Below are 17,090 nucleotides of genomic sequence, written 5' to 3' on the forward strand. Positions count from 1 at the left end.
ATATTGCACTTCTCTTCAGTGGAGTTGGGGCTCTACATAGATAGGATTCTATATCCCTAAATTATTTTGGTCCGAACCAGAGTATTAAAGTATTTATATTTAAGACATATTGCTCGTGTCTCTATCCAGTCCATCATATATATTTTTACCCGAGCTCTGTCTGGATTCGCAACAAGAACATCAACTGTTATATCAGCATTGGCCATAAGTTTAAACACATATTTGGTCAAATTTTGCACAAATTAATTATGGGAAGACAACATATAAGTTCACATGATCGCTAAAGTAGAACCATTCTTAACAGAAAGTAAGCATTTTTGAAACAGGGCACACATACGCCAATTATACATGGCCGCTAGAGACGTCAGCCCCAGCTCATATCGGAGCCATGGACTTGGTGTACCTCTAATCGCCAGAATTGTGCCTCCAACTTATTAAGATAAGTAAGTCGGATGATTTTTTAGTTTCCAATCCATATAAAATCGTGGTTACATTTTGGATCCAATACATTATTGCAGATTTGATTGAAAATGTACCATATTTATAGAGAATCAGTATTGTCTGCTATATGGCTGTGGATAACTTATGTTCAATTATTTTCAATTGAGAATTAGCAGATGGTAATCCATCAAATATCAGACCCAAGTATATATAGTTAGGCACAACTTCTACGATTGCGTTCTCAATTTTCCAACCCATCCTGTTTCTATGTGAATTTCCCGAGACAAAAAGCACAATTTGAGTTTTTTTCAAATTGACAACCAATTCATTTTGATTAAAATAGGCACACAATGCTGTTAGCAAGTTTTGTAGCCGATGGGCGTTTTGGAGACCAGCACTAAATCAACTGCATACCACAGAGCTTTAATTTCAATGCCATTCATTCTTGGAGAGTCTGCCCTCACCCCCACAACCACTGTTTTGATATCATGAATGAAAAAGTTGAAGAGGGCTGAAGCTAGGATACATCCTTGCTTCAGCCCTCTTGCTGTGGCAATAGCGGATGACAGTAAACCCATGATTGATAACCTTATCTGGACAGAAGTGTCTGAGTGCAGAGCATATATGATGTCACATAAGGATGCTGGATACCCCGCCTCTATTAGTTTTGTCATAAGCTTTATCCTAGACACTGAATCAAAAGCTGAATGCAGGTCAACAAAAGTGAAGTACATTGGCTGTTTTGTTGCATGAGTCTGGCCTTTAAGGGCATTAAGTGTGAGAAGATTTACGGTGTTGCCCATACCCGCCACAAACCCAATCTGGTTTGGGTCTTGTTGCTTCGCTTTGAGAGTCCATAGATTGAAGTCTCTTAATACTAACCGTGAAAAAAGTTTTCCCGGAGCATCGAGCAATGCAATAGGACAATAGCTCGTAGCCTCACCGCGGCTGCCCTTTTCAAAGATCGGAACGATCAGCGAAGAGCGCCACGACCTCGGAAGGTTGCGAGTGTACAGGATGTGTTGAAACGTATTAATAAGAAAGGTTGTCCACTGTCTCAGGTTCTGTTTGAACATTTGATTATTCAGCCCTCAGGACCTGCTGCTCGCGACGATGACGATTTATGTATGAATTCCTCAAAAATTTCCTCTGAGCATTCTAGATGACAGCATGAGGCTGTTTTATTTGTATATTTGTATTGTATAAATCGCTCATCAGCATATAATCGTGTAAAGTGTGCCAGCCATTGTGCTTCTGTTACCCCATTTAGTTGGTGACCCACCTGGCTCTTTGACATACATTTATTCAGCAAGTCCCACACTTGTGCCGGGTTTTTGTTAAGACAGGCAGACATGAATAATTCACTATCTGCTTGAAACAACTTAGCTTTTCTTGCACGTGTCCAGTTACGGTACTTACAGTTGCAGATCTAATGGCTTTGTCTCGTTCTTCAGCAGGCAATTTGCGTAGCATTCTAGTTTCTCCTCTATGGGCTGCTTTCGTCTGCTGGAGGAGAAGATCAAACCCATGGATGTGTTTATTACCCTGTTTACTGTTATCAATCTGAATGTTTTTAAATGTGTCCAAGATATCTACATATGAGTCAAAATTGCTTGACAATTGATGTTTCATGAGGGAGTTATTCAATGTTGCTAAATTACCATTTGACCATCTAAAGCATGTTCTAACGTTGTTGATAACTAAAGTCTGCCGAGACCAAACTTGTTCCTTAGTATTTTGCTGGTCTATAGTGGCCCAATATACAATATAGAGTAAGTAGATGGTGATCACTGGCTGTTTGCTGAACCACTTCAAATTTTGTTGCACTTAAAAATATGGTCGCGCTCATATAGATAGAGTCAATGGTTGACTTAGACCCACCTCTCTCCCAGTTATGACGAGATGGAATGTTTCCTTGGATTGAGCCATTCTTAGGTTTGTATCCTCCATTAGACTAATCCACTTCAGTATATCCTGGGTTAGCTTTCCTTTTTTCCGGTCAACACAATTGAGATTTAAATCGCCTACCAACAGCGTTGCTGATATATTATTAGCCTTGGCTATTAATTCCAAAAGACTGGACAAGTCACTATAAAAGGCGTCATCTGCAATCCCTGCAGGATTTCAGTATAAATTAATTAGAGCCAGAGTTTGATTTGCATAGATGTTCCTGACAAGTTGTACAAAATTATTTGGCGATGCCCATGGGATGATTTTCAAGCCCTTACTTGATTTTACAGCTATCAACAAACCCAAGGTTGGCCTCCCCTTCATTGCCGGCACAGCTGGTAACAATATAAGGTCATGATCATCCCATACAGGTGCATTCAGCATCCAAGTTTCTTGCAGTGCGACTATATCAAAATTATTTAGTTCATTATCTTTCACCCATTGCAAGTGGGAAAAAACCCTTGTATTACAACTTGTCAAGAAGAGTTATTTTCTATTTTCCTCAGTTAGGGGTTATGCTTGCCTCCTAATATCATTGTCTCGCTGGGATTTGATTGCTTTGTCACAGTATGGACATTGGCAAACTTGTTTGGACTGTTTGTCAGTACTGGCTTGCTCTATGGCTGTTTTTATTACCTCTGTTTCTTGGACCATTCTGTCAAGTATTGGCAGAACTCATCGGTGTTAGGACGCCGCAATTAACCGGCTTCCACGGCTTCCACGAGACGTAATACTTATGGATCTCATACTTGCCAAAGAACGGTGGCTACTGCTCCTTTAAGACCTCGTCTGCCGGGAGCTTGGAGGTTGGCATGGAGACGATGGCATCCTCTCACGGCATTCAGGTTTTACCGTGCACGCTGAACGACGTATTGTGCTCATGTGATTCCCTATTTAAGCCACACCTGTACGTTATGCCGGCGCTTCTGAATACTGTATTCTAGCGGCTTGCTATCCTCGTATCCAGGTTCTTTCCTTGTTTTCTCTGCCTTGTTTTCCCTGTGTTCTTCGACCTCGGACCGCCACCGGACCTGCCTTGCTTACTCCTTTGTACTTTTGCTGCCAGCCCAACTCTTCGACCTCGGACCGCCATTGGACCTGCCTTGCTTACTCCTTTGTACTTTTGCTGCCAGGCTTGCTCTTCGACCTCGGACCGCCACCGAACCTACCTTGATTACTCCTTTGTACTTTTGCTGCCAGCCTTGTTCTTTGACCTCAGACCGCCACCGGACCTGCCTTGCTTTGCCAGCCAGTTTTTGTACTGTTTCCCGCTTGCGGTTCCTACTCCTGCATTGGAACTTTGCACCACTGGTACACGGACTAGAGACTGCCTTAATGTACCTTTAGGCGTCCTCGTGCCGTCGGGTTAGGTGTTCACCTCCTGTTTCCTGTTTTGCCTTCACTATCTGGTTGACTCCATGACATTTCGAATTTTGGTTTGCCACGAACACATCCACATTACTTCTTCTCCTTTCTGGGTATTTTCGGAAACTCCGAAGAACTGCACAGGTTAGTGTTTGGTTTCTCTCTTGATGTTTGAATTACTGCATCGAATTGCACCATTGTGATTTTTGCTCTTCTTGCAGTTGTCTGGGGGTCTTGCCTGTACACCGTGAGAAGACGTCTCGTCCCAGTATCCTGTCCATTGCGGTTCTGGGTTCATCGTTGGCATTCCATCTTTCCGCCAATCAATTGTTCTGGTTGTTCATTGTATCAACTAGTTCGGTAGATTGGCGAGAAGAATTCCTTGGCTACACTACGAGGGCAAGAACGCTACTGACACATTCGTTCTGGGTCTTGTGCTATAAGGAAACCCATCCGGAATAATTCCATCTTTGCCTTCCATATTGTATTAAGCACTAATCCTGATTTGATCCAGAGCTTTACTATAGACAGATTTTCATCACACAGAAATTCGACTTGGTCAAAATCACTAGAGGTTAGATCTTCTAATGCGCACACATCCCCAAAAATATTTAGGATACTGGAGCGACATAAGTCATATTTTTCAAAAGGGTGAAGGCGAGCGTCCCCAGATAGCACGATCCTCCCCACAATGAGAGACAATAATGGACTCTCCCAAGATGGGAATAAGGCTAAGACAAAGTGCGGGTGAGCTTAATGGGAGTTTATATAAGTCAGAATAGGGCATGCAAAGGACTCTGCAAACTCCGAGAGCGCTCTGTCTGACAATAGCAAAGACAGGCATATATATTTACAACATGCATCATAAGAACCCACACACTATAGGGAGCACAAGTTTGTGGGGATTGGGTGGCGACGAACAACTATAGGTGCAGCTGTGATGTGGTTTGCGGTGGTTGGTGGACTTCACTGGTAACCCACATGGGCCGGGCCGGGCAGGTCAGCTGGGCTCATCCGGGCAGTGTTGTTGTGGCAGCCGTGACCAGTGTCAGTGATGAACGTCTTTCTTGGCTTTCTGCCCTAAGGCCACGCACACCGCATTCATTCAACATTGCAATATTATCTTCCCCGGTAAATCTTCCAATAGGTTATTCTACAGGTTAATGCAACACAGGAGGAATGCACCTAGAGTGGGGTCTTTTGGTGATACATCAATACATGGTTACCATCGTCCTGTTGACCGGGTATCATAGGTCGCGAGGTTGGGTCTCAGGACAAGGGACGAGCTGTCCAAGTTATCATGTCCCGTTAGAAGTCATTATGAATGTGTTCCTACAGTGTTGCTATAATATTGGGTGTCCTAATTTTACAGGGGCCATTAACCTGGGGTGAGCTGGTGGGTCATGGAGCCTAAGAAAGGGCGCCTTCGGGCCTGCATTTATGGCCGGGGTTTACTGCTGGGTTGTAAATAATTCAGATGGCTGGCTGCGGCCCTGGGAGCTGCGGGGGAACGTGAATGTTTGAAGCGGCTTCAGCCGAATTGGGGGAGGTGAAGCAGAGCAGCACAGGCCTCTGCTTTCCGTCTGGCAGGCTTCAATGGGGAGGAAGGGGGAATGGCCTTGGATATGCCCACAATGGTATTTTCCTCGTGCGTTGCAGATTGTGTGGAAGAGGCATAAACATTCATATAATGTACAATACTCATTGAGTCTTTTCAAAGCTTATGTTTTCTACATTGTTAGTGCCTTTACATGGCCTTTTCAAATGCGTTACCTATACCCATTTTGCAATTGATAACTATATGTTAAGTATTTAACAACCACAACATTTTGTTACATTTCTATACATGCACGGTAAGCGAGGTAGTAGTAAGGTTGGTGGAGCATGCAGGAACAACTGGTCAATGAGGCTGATGGCAGTGACACATGGTGAGCTTGGACATACATATTGTGCATTTTCGTGCACCATTTACATGAGCTCCCAATGGGGTTGAATTTGTCTTCCTTTGCACTCTAGCAGCATTAGTTCAGTTATGGCAAGGGACCTTGGGGTGCATTCTTCTCGGCGAAACATATAACATGAAAACCCCGGGACACTTTTACCATTTGCGCATAGCTACGGGGGTGTGGGTACTTCAACCAGAATGCCATATAAACACACATTCTGCCATCTTCATGGAGGTTACATGTTTTAGTCAAAAAGGTCATGGAGAGAAGAGTTTCATCACAGGTAGTTTGCTCATTAGTATTCGGGGACTCTGCTTTTGTCGGGGGACCATTTTACAGTTCTTTTCCACCCCGGCCCTGCTGGCCGGGTCATACTGAGAACAGTGATACACTGCGGAAGGTGAATGTTACAGTGTTTGCATCTAGCGCTAGCTCATGTCCGTCTGTTCGTGGGAACGGGCTCTCAGCGGATCTGCCAGGGAGCTGCGGCCGCAGGGACAAGTGAGACTCTCCAAGGGTGGGGGCCGCGCTGTGGTGCACAGGGCTCAAACCATTTTGATTTCACAAAATGGTTTCCAGGGCCTAGCTTTAATACAGCATGTTTGGTCAATGCCTTCAGCCAGTGGTCCACCCGCCACCTGGGCCATGGTGGCAGGGGGAACCCCCGACGAGCCATGGACTTCACAAGGGGGAGAGGCTGGAGGGGAGGGGGGTCTCTTGGACCAATCCTCCCATACAAGGGGCAACACGACATTTCATAATCAGTGTGTGAAAAGATTGAAAGTTGTTTCTATTTTTATTTTGGAGCTAGAATCTGCATTAGACATCTTCATTATGGTGTTTGTGCTCCGAGAGCTCTTTATATTCTGTGTTCACCAACATTCCCTTGATGATACATCTGGACATGCATTACTAACACTTTCTGCATAAGATGTCTGTTTAGTATTCGGCTGAAGTTGACCTATATCTTGTGTTACTTCAGTCGGGAGTGCATGTGGTACAGCTTCAGTTATACGTTGTAGTAAATACGCATCAACCGCTGATTTTATTGCTATTATTCGTTCTTCACACCCATGGTCTCGCAATGCTACATGGATGTTATTCTTTGCTAGATTCATTGTTGTTAATTGTGCCTGCTTCGCCAAATTAGAGTCTGTTGTTATTTCTTTTTGGACCTCAATCGCGCTGTTTACATTGTATTCTATCAGTTCGACAAGATCATTTAACGGCGCGTGCATTACAGGTAAAGATTGAAAAGTTTGATCTGAAGTGATCGCCGGGCTAATTTGTATTGCCCCTACGGCAGTGTCCCCACCAGAAGTATTAACTTCAGATGCAGGCTTTCCTACTTTAGTAACATCAGCCAACTGAGCTATCGGATCTTGAGAGATCATTGTATTGGTCATTCTGTTCTTCCCCACATTATTTGTTTTATGTGCAGCTGGTTTTACTTTTCTCGCTTGTGGTTTTTTCCGATTTTTGTTACGCGGCTGCTGAGAGAAGACATCATAATGATCAACACTTGCTGACGGACATGTATTATCAGAGTGCAAATCCACACTAACCCATGAATCATTTAACTTTACAATTTCAGCCTCACCACATTCTACCGGCCGTATTACCTTTGAAAACATTGGTAAAACTGACATCGTAGCAAACGCTGAACATGTGTTTATTTGCCCCATACATTGTTCTATGACAGCCAGTCTCTCCAATATATTCTTATTCGCCTCCACATTCACTGAATCATGGGTCACATTTCTAATCCATTCCGAAATGTGATCAATTTTAGCAGCCTGTTTGGTAATTTTCTTATCCAGTCCTTCAGAAAGGTTTAAGAGACTGGCTATGGTTGTGTTCACAGCCCCAAGTGTGATCTCGATGAGTGCAAGGTTTTCAGATGTGTTGCCAACCTTACCAGTTGATAGACAGCGTTGTGGTGTAGGTTGCATGTATGAGTCATCTATAACCTGTCTGGTTGAGTTCATTGAACACAATGCATTATAATCAGTTACATATGTATACCTGGAGATTTCCAAATCTCCAATACTGGCATACAATGAAATATCAGCAGATGGTATACTCTTTTCAATTTCTTCTATATCATCTGCACAAGATAGGACTTCTACTATAGAAATGGTCCTTTTACGCTGAATGCATTTAATCGGTGTCTGCGGTATTATTAGGATTGTTTGATCTGAAACTTCCACTTTGTGAGCTCCAGTTTTAGTGGGTATCTCACTCCTGTCTTTACAGAGTTCTGTATTGGAACTGGATTGTGGGGATATCACAGACTCTGTTATTTGTTTGACCGTCATGCCCTCTATTTTTTTTCACAAAACATATGGCTGTCTCAGTTTACTCGCGGCGTCCGACTGACTGGAGTCAGCGTTATTGCTTTCCGAGACATACGATATGCGCGCTTTGTTTTTTCAGTGATCTTTTCGGGGGTCCCACACGAGAGCCCCAAATCTGTAGGCATATTAATGTTTAATGAATAAGGATGATAAGACATAGTAATACAACGATGCACCCACTGAAAAGACTGCCCCTGAGAAAGCCCGATGTGTGCAGCCAATATGTTCACTATCTGCCAAAGACGTTTAAGCACTCAGCACTCAGAAACTGGATAATTTGGTTTAATTTACATTTGATATTCCTTCCAGACATATTTTCACCATAAATGAATGGCGCGGCCCACAGGGTTGCAGCGTTGCCGCGGCGAGGCAGCTAAACAGTATTTGACAGTACTTGGCTAGGTGCGCACGCGCTGGTGCACATGCGCTCACAATAAATAGTCCCACCTCCAAAAGTGATTGTATTGTTCACCATGTAATTGCCAGTAAGCCTGAAATCAAAGGAAATATGCCGTAAATAATACTAGTCAGTGATGTATCCACTAACAATCCTCAGGATAAGCCCAAGTCCACCTTCTGGGAAATGTGGTGCACACAAGTAGAACCCTCGGAACTGAAAGCAAGTAGACCTTCTGTGATTTTTGTATTGCCATTCCTAACGCGAAATTCTCTTCCAAATAAATATCTTGACACCCTTTATTATCTACCATGATTTTTATGGGCCCATCTGCAATCTCCACCAATGGTGTATATTCACATGCTAGCCCTTGCTGCTTCATGGATTCATTTAAGCACACAAATGCATCAGAATCCTTCATTTGCTGCCCATTTCTATGTTTTAGTGTTATAGTGACTTGTCTGGTGAATGCAGGAATGGTAACTTTCTTTTTCACTTGTAACTCAATTGTATATGGCACCAATTGCGCACAATGATACGCTTGTCTTCAAATTCAGGTGCAGGTCCTCCTAGTCGGGACCACACATTCGGTTAAGGAAGTCCAATACCATACACATTCTGTGCATAATGTCATTTCCCTAATAAAAATCATTCTGTGTCCCACTCACTATCCACACATTGTGAGATATGTTTTTTTGGCCAATGGTAACTTTTAGCATGCACCTTCCTGCAATTCTATTTTCAAAGTCTGGATTGTCTAACCCTGAAATGTGTTGGTTTTTAATTCTAAATTGTGGGATCCCCTCCCTTTCCATTATTGTCTGAAGTAGTTTCTCATAAATAAAACTCATTTCCTGTTCAAGTGCTAATGTGGCTTTTACCATTTCAGAGGGACCATCCATACCAATATGGATCCATGATTGCTTATCTCCCATGTGTATTTCCGAAAGGGTCGTGATATGTTCTGTAGTTGCCTCAGGGATAGTATTCTGCTTGCACTTTTCCTCTTTTAGGTAAAAGTGCAATGTATGTTTATCTATTTCAGTCTGCCATTTCTTCCTAGGATCCAAATAGATCTGCATGGATTGTTTCTCTTTTTCACTTTGCATTTCATCCTGACACATCAGGATAACCGTGACACTAAGCACACAGCTGTTTTGATGATACACCTCCACTGCATCTTTTGATTTAGCAACGTTATGGCATTCGTTTACACTGCTGTTTTGTGACTTTACCCTTTTAGGCCTTCATGGCTTTTTTGTTGGAGACCACAGAACACCTTTTACTCCATCAATAAGGGGCAAAAACCTTTTCAGGCAATCTGTTCCCATCAAGAATGGAATCTCACTGATAGATGTGATCAATGCTTCCTGTCTCATTCTGTGTTTTCCTATCTTTATGTCAATCTCAACGACACCTTCGATAAGTACCTCCTCACCATTGAAATGATGTACTAGGCCTTCATTTTGTTTCACTCTGATCTGATTTTGTGGGGATCATCCTTCATTGATACTTTTTACCAATTCTTTGGACATGATTGTGGCCTGTGCACCTGTGTCAATCATTGCAAATGTATTGCACTTCTCTTCCACAGTAATCGAAGCATAATACCTGTCCTCAACTTCTTCCAATACAGATAGAAAGTGTGAATTTCTGCTGATTTCAGGACTCACTTTCCTCAAGCCTTTCTCACTTTTTGCCAAGCAAAGAGGCAAATGAAATGATATGTTTCCCTCCTTTTTGCCCATCTCATCTCAGGGAACTTTGTCTGTCTTGTCACATTCAGAAATTTTCTGGAGTGTAGCCACTGTCCGCCCCTCTGTTCGGGGACCATCAGCGTTTACACTGCAGTTCTTCAACTGAACGTGCTCATAAACATCACATGGTAACTTGTCATTTTCTGACTCTGAGCCCCTATTTGCATCTGGCATGGTATCAGTCTTTTTAGCCTCTTGAACTATATGTGGCTCAAAGTACTGTTCAGGTGACTGGCCTGTACCCTCCTTTTTAGTAGTCATTTTTCCTGTTTGCATTTTATAGGCCTCTTGAGTATCTAGGGAGAATGTTTTAACAGTCAACCCTACTTCTTCATCAGTTGTTTTATCATGGCATATGATGCCTTTTTTGAATCTGTCTCTCTACTCTTTTGTGAGTTCTTCTTTATTTTCTCTGTTCTCCTACTTATTTGCACACACTTCAATAGTATTGGTTAAGGCTAAATTAAACCAAACTTCTTTTTTACGTGCAGTTGTATCCCGTCTCATTTTCATTAGTAGACATCTTCATGTTTAAATCAGCAAGCGATTCCGGACCATTACACAAAGCTGGTTTATGGGATTCTGTATTTTTATCATTGCAGGTGCCATTAGAATTTAGTCACTTATTATCAGAAGACGCCAGATTGCTTCTACGACCTTCTGCCCCCTCATTTGATGGCTGTTTTTGAACTGCACATAGTTTCCTTATCTGTTCAGACAACATTTCGACTTGGGCCTCAAGGCATTGAAATCTGTCCATTTTGCTAGAATCTTCTTTTTGCTGTCTAGACCGGTACTGGTTACCTTCACCCTGGTTAAATCTCTTCTCGTATCTCTCAGGAGATTGATTTCTATTTGAGTTGTTTCTGAATTCTTGATTCATGGAAGGTGGGGAACGTGGTGTGACCATTCTTTGGTTGTGATCCATTGGTGGTGGTGATTGATTATAGTGGCGCGGGGCATAGCACATGTTTTGTCTTTCATTTTGCGGGAACTGTCGCCTATGCTGATTTACAGTTTCAATTAACTGATCCACATATCGTGGTCTGTCCTGATTAGCATACACCATGGTATTGGGGTCAAATCTGCTTTGTGCCCCCAATGTCTGGCATGGACTATTGTTTCTTTGATCTTGATTTTGTCTCTGATTGTTATTCATGCCTGAAATATCGGGCCGGTATTCCCACCCTTGGCCTGTCTCCCATGTACCTACGACTAACGTAACTCTCTCTCTATTGCTCGGATCATGTGACTGAAACATCTGCGTTTGGGATGGCAGTCTCTGTGGTGCGCCTCTCTGATCCGATGTCATATTTAATTTTTCTGACCGGAGTTTGTGCTGATTCAAGTGACATTTTAGCAGATCTTATCTCCATTACCGTTGGTGAGGAGTTTTTCGATCTTGACTTTGTTTCTTTAATTCTATCTTCCTCTCCACTTTGACAATATATGACTTCATATAGTTTAGTGCCTTGATCTACGATCCATTCAAGGGACTTCTTGTGATCAAACTCGCGAATTAACTGTGATATAATATCTTTTTGTAAGCTATAAAAATAGGCAGTCTTAAACTCAGTTGAATTTGGACTAAAGGATACATTAAAGCAAGAGAATGCTCTCTTTAATTCTTGGAGAAATTGGCAAGGTGACACATTTGGCTTGGCTGTCATGGTATATGCAGCTTTTTTGCATCCTGCAGTGACAGATATGGTGGAAAAATTGTGTCTAACCTCCCTTTCAAATTCTGCCCATTTTATATTTTCTTGTTTACTCAGGCCTCTAATGATGCTCGCAGTGGCTACATCAAGAGTTAAGTGAAAGTATTGTCTATATTGTTCCTTGGGTATTTTTAGGGCTTTAAATATATCATGCACTGTTTCCAGGTGATCCTCTATACAACACTCAATTCCCTTTTTGAATGGCTTAATCAAATACCTGATTGATTTCATTATTTTGATAGGGCTCCTTGACGCTATATTTGGAGCTGCATTATTCTGTTGTTCATTCCCCTTCTCAGGTGTATGGGATTAGTGGCAACCACCAGTGGGTGAGTCAAACCCGCAAACTGCGTTACAACCAGGCCCAGCCACTGGTACAGCCATTGGGATATTATTTCCTCGCATAGAGGTGGGGCTAACCTCAATTCCATTGAATGTGGTGCCTTGTTGTTTTTCCTGAGATTTAAAATGATATGTTTGCTGTTCCAAATCTTTGCACTTTTTATGAAGTCGGTATGCTTCCTGACACAACTAAGTATTCTCATCACCCATCTTATTTATTACATTCTGCATCTCACTCATCTTTATTTGACATTGATTAAACTCTTTGTCCATTTTGTCCTTTTCCTGGAACATTTTAGTTATTTCTTGTTCATTAGCTTGGAGCTCACATTCTTTGTCTGTTTTGTCTCTCTGGAGAGTTTGCATCTCTAAGATAACATCCTCTTTGTCTTGTCTGATGTCACTTACCAACCCCTTCAGGTGTTTTAGTTCTTGCTCACTGTCTTCAAAATGCTTCCTTCTCTGAGACAGTTGGGTGTCAAACTCATTACATTTTGATTGCATTTCTTATTGACATAACTCAGGTTCTGATTTTAACTTTTTTCCTACTCATTAGCTCCATCTAATTTGATTTGTAGCCTGCTAATGATCTCAGCATTATTTTCCTGCATTCGTAGAGATCTATTCATAATGAACCAGATCTTGGCACAGAGCCTTATCAAGCTGCCTCTCTCAGAATCTTTGTCAGTAGCTCTAAACAATCTCAGAAGACACACCTGAATTATACTGCCCTCTTCAAAGATGCTGTTCAGTGGTTCTTTCTGCACGTCTCCACAAATGTGGTCATGCCACTGTATGGCATTGTCTGATGACCACACCCCATGTGCATATCATTTTGCCTCTAAGTATTTCACCAGTTCTGAAAAGCTGGCCTCAATTTGGGACATATTAGTATAATGGGCAGCGCTGTTCTAATCTCACAGAATTAATTCCCTTTAATGCACGGATGGTGGTGTGCAACACACTTGCCACGCCCAGTAGCTGCTTTACTGTCTGTTCCCACAGGGCCAACGCACCAAAATATGTGAGAGGTTTTCAGGTCGATTCATGGAATTAATGTGTGCTGAAATTTTCAGCGCAAGCGTGCGAAAGCATACAAAAGCGTGCGAATCGCAGTGCCAGTGCGAAAATCGCAGCGAAACCTGCACACAGCGATTCATGGAAGTCCGTGCGCGTGTAAATCCCAGGATGTGCGCCAAAATTCTGTGTGGCGCACGCTGGCACACACGTCTCCAAACAGCGTGTGCTACGCGCACAGCGAAATCGCACATAGCGCGGCACACACAACAAAAGTAGGAGGAACAGAGGGCGTGACACGCGGAATGGGGAACAACGCGTGAAAATGTGGGCGTCACAGGGGAAGTACAGGAGGCAAATGCACGGAACGCCCACACGCACGTTCAAAACACGTATTCATGGATTCGAACGGGGCTGACGCGTGCGCCAAAAAAGACGCGCTAATCCGGAAACACGTACGCTAGCAGGCGTACGTGGACCCGCACAGCATAAAAGTGTGCGCAAACAACAAACAAGCTCAGGCGGCAGGATGAATATACCGTTCCTAGCAGCAGTGGTCATGGGATACCGCAGGAGGAGGAGGAGGATAGTCAGGCCCAGAATTTTCACACCCAGAACCTGCGTTTTTGGGATGCCTGATGACCAGGTGAGTGGGAGGTACAGGTTTCCACCTCACATAATACTCGACCTGGTGAGTGAGTGGGAGGATGACCTCACATCACCCACCCTGTGCTCCCAAGCACTCAGCCCCCTGGAGAAGGTCCTCAATGTACTGCACTTCTTGGCCACTGGATTATTTCAGCGGACAAGTGCTATAGTGGGGGGGGGGGTGTCACAGGCTACGCAGTCACGCTGCCTACACCAGGTCTTGGCCATCATGACTGCACGCCCATCAGTCCGCAGGCACATATACCTGGCCAGAACTCCTGCAGAAAGGCAGGCTGCCTTCCAGGATTTCTACGGGGTGGCACAATTCCCCAAAGTCCTAGGTGCCATTGATTGCACCCATGTGGCTCTACGTCCCCCCACGGTATCAGAGCACATCTATAGAAACCGCAAGCACTGGCATTCCATTAACGTCCAGGTAGTATGTGATGCCAAGGGAATCATCACCTCAGTATATGCCAACTATCCAGGGTCCACCCACGACAGTTTTATTTACAGAATGTCAACCCTAAACCGGGACCTAGAAGCTGGGCGGCATGGCGATACATGGCTGCTCGGTGTGTATAAATGCCACAGCACATGCATGCATGTCAGATACTGAGTAATGTCACAACCCCACTAATGATACCCATCACCACCTCCCCAGGGGACAGTGCCTACCCTCTGAGCACCCACATGATGACGCCAATTCGGAACCCCGCCACGCCACCCGAGGTAAGATACAACACAGCCCACATTGCAACCCGGGGCATAGTGGAGCGCACATTCTGAGTGCTCAAGTCACGCTTTCGCTCCCTTGACCGTTCTGGCGGGCAGCTGTTGTACGCTCCCCCAGTAGTGTGCAGGATCATAGTGGCAGCATGTGTCCTGCACAACGTTGAAACACGCCGGGGCCTGCCCGTGGACATGGTGGTGCCCCCACATCCCCAACCACATGCACGCCCGCTGCGCATGGGAGGGGAAAGGGCACGGGGTGAGGCAGCCCGTACGCAGCTGGTGGCTAATTACTTCACCTAAAATCACACCCCTGTGGAGTGCACACAGCCCTGGCACATACCATCTGACAATCAATGATGATGACATAAGGGACAGTCAACTGTCACAACCATACCAGCCTGAGATTGGTCACCTGGAAGTGTTACATTGTGTGCATCCCTACCTACACAAACACCACCAATGCTGTGTCATCAAAAGACACACTTCTATGCTGCTAAATTCATTACCCCTTTGTAAAATACAACATGACAACAGTGCCATGTCACCCAACCCCTCCCCAGCACCGCCACCCAACACACCATGGCATGTCATGCTATGTGAGAGCAAACAAAGCAATCCACAAAACATGACACAAGTGTCACAAAGTACAGTGTCCCTAATGGAAACTGGCCACACACAATATGCTCCCAGTAATGTAGAACTAACAACACACATGACCAAATACTTACCAACATTACAATGCAGCTACACAACCTCAAACATAGCATAAACATGACAGTACTAAGTTAAAGTAGTGGTAGTCTTACAACCTGATTATGGCAGCACATCAACCACTTCCAACTGTACAGTGCTGCTGCCACGCAAATCTGTAAGTGCACTGCTTGCAACATGAACTCCATCTCCAAGGTAGACGGCCCTGTGAAGACATGAGGAATGAACCTGCAAATTAGGAGGAAGACATGGATGCACAAGCACATATCAATGCACCATGCAGTATACAATACAACAACAATATCCACTAGGAATGTATACACAGTATTGACTACAGACTGCCCACACAGCTCATGGGAGTCCAACATCACTGTGTAAGTCACTGTCACTTGGGCACACCCTTTGCAAGCCCATGGAAACCGGGAAGCAGGAGGGGTGTGTGTCTCATGAACCCAAGCATCTAACCCAAACTCAGGACAAGCCTGCATGTGCCCAGCCGGAATACAGTGGATGCCCACGGAACCACACAAGGCAACACACTGTAAAAAAAAAAATAAATAAAAAATGCCCATGTTGGGCCGGGGGGAGGCCACCCAGGAGGTCTGAGGGCAGGGTGCGCACCAACAGCCACCTGTGTGGATGTTGGGAAAAAAAACACCTCCATGGGCTCATGGCCTGCACGGCTATGCCAATGTGGGAGAACTGCTGCTGTCGCTCTCATCACCCTCTGCTGCTGCCACAGGAGGTGGTGGTGCTATGGGAGGCAGCCCACGCAAAGCCCTGGTATGGTCCTCCGTGGCAGCAAGCATGCGGGTGTGGAAGGTCTCGTTCTGGAGGATTATAGTGCGGAGATCCCCATGCACCACCTGACGTGATGCCCGGATCGCCTCCCGAGTTGCCTGCATCTCAGCTAAGAGTGAACGTGTGAGACGCTCCAGCTGCTGTTCTGTCCTCAAGTTAGTGGAAGCCTCAAGGTCAACAAGAGTCTCCCTGAGATGATGGAGTTCTACCCTCATGGCTTCCCTGTGGCCCTGGGACTCTACTGATATCGATTGGTGTAGAGTCTCCAGTGCCGCCCGTCGGTCCCTGTTGGACGCCAACATGTCCTCCCTGTGTGATTGGCAAATGGAGTCTGTTGCCTGCTGTAGTGGCCACCCTCTCCATTGCTTGAGCCATCATCTCAACTGATGCTGTCTGTTGGGTTGCCATACCATACATGGATTGTTCCCATGCGGTATTGCCTGGTGGCGTACGGCCACCGCGTCAGCGGGCACAACACCTGTTTGGGGCAAGGCGATCTGCGCCTTGCTGTGCCGGCACTGCCTGAGACTGCAGGACTGCATTCCCCCTCTGATCTGCTGGGCCAGGAACAGGATCAGATGTTGTGGAGTGTGACCCTGCATTCGTAACCGCCAAAGGCGGACTTACCAACACTGACAACCCCATCGACGGTTCTACCCCTGGTGCAGGTAGGTTGGACAAAACAGAATCCCTGCCAGAAACACTTACCTGCGACGGCACATAGGTCTCATCATCCGAATCAGCACCTGAATAGAGGTCTGGGGAGGTGCACCCAGAGACACCCCTGGACAGAATGGTCTGCAGCAAGATTGGGTTCTCGCCCACCACCACACCACATCCCCCACTGGTGCCCGGTCGTGCCTGAGATCCCTCCTGGGTCTGCACCATCTCCTCAACCTCAACAG

The 17,090-nt window shown here is 44.8% G+C and overlaps 1 long non-coding RNA gene across 3 annotated transcripts in view; it reads right to left on the reverse strand.

The window, feature by feature from the left end:
* The window catches only part of LOC138521917 (uncharacterized), a 95,648-nt gene that overhangs the window by 11,944 nt on the left and 66,614 nt on the right, over window positions 1-17,090 (reverse strand). The gene's annotated exons all lie outside the window — the stretch shown is intronic.

The sequence above is a fragment of the Ambystoma mexicanum genome, chromosome 13 (assembly GCF_040938575.1).
Source record: "Ambystoma mexicanum isolate Mex_15411 chromosome 13, UKY_AmexF1_1, whole genome shotgun sequence".
Lineage (NCBI taxonomy): Eukaryota > Metazoa > Chordata > Amphibia > Caudata > Ambystomatidae > Ambystoma > Ambystoma mexicanum.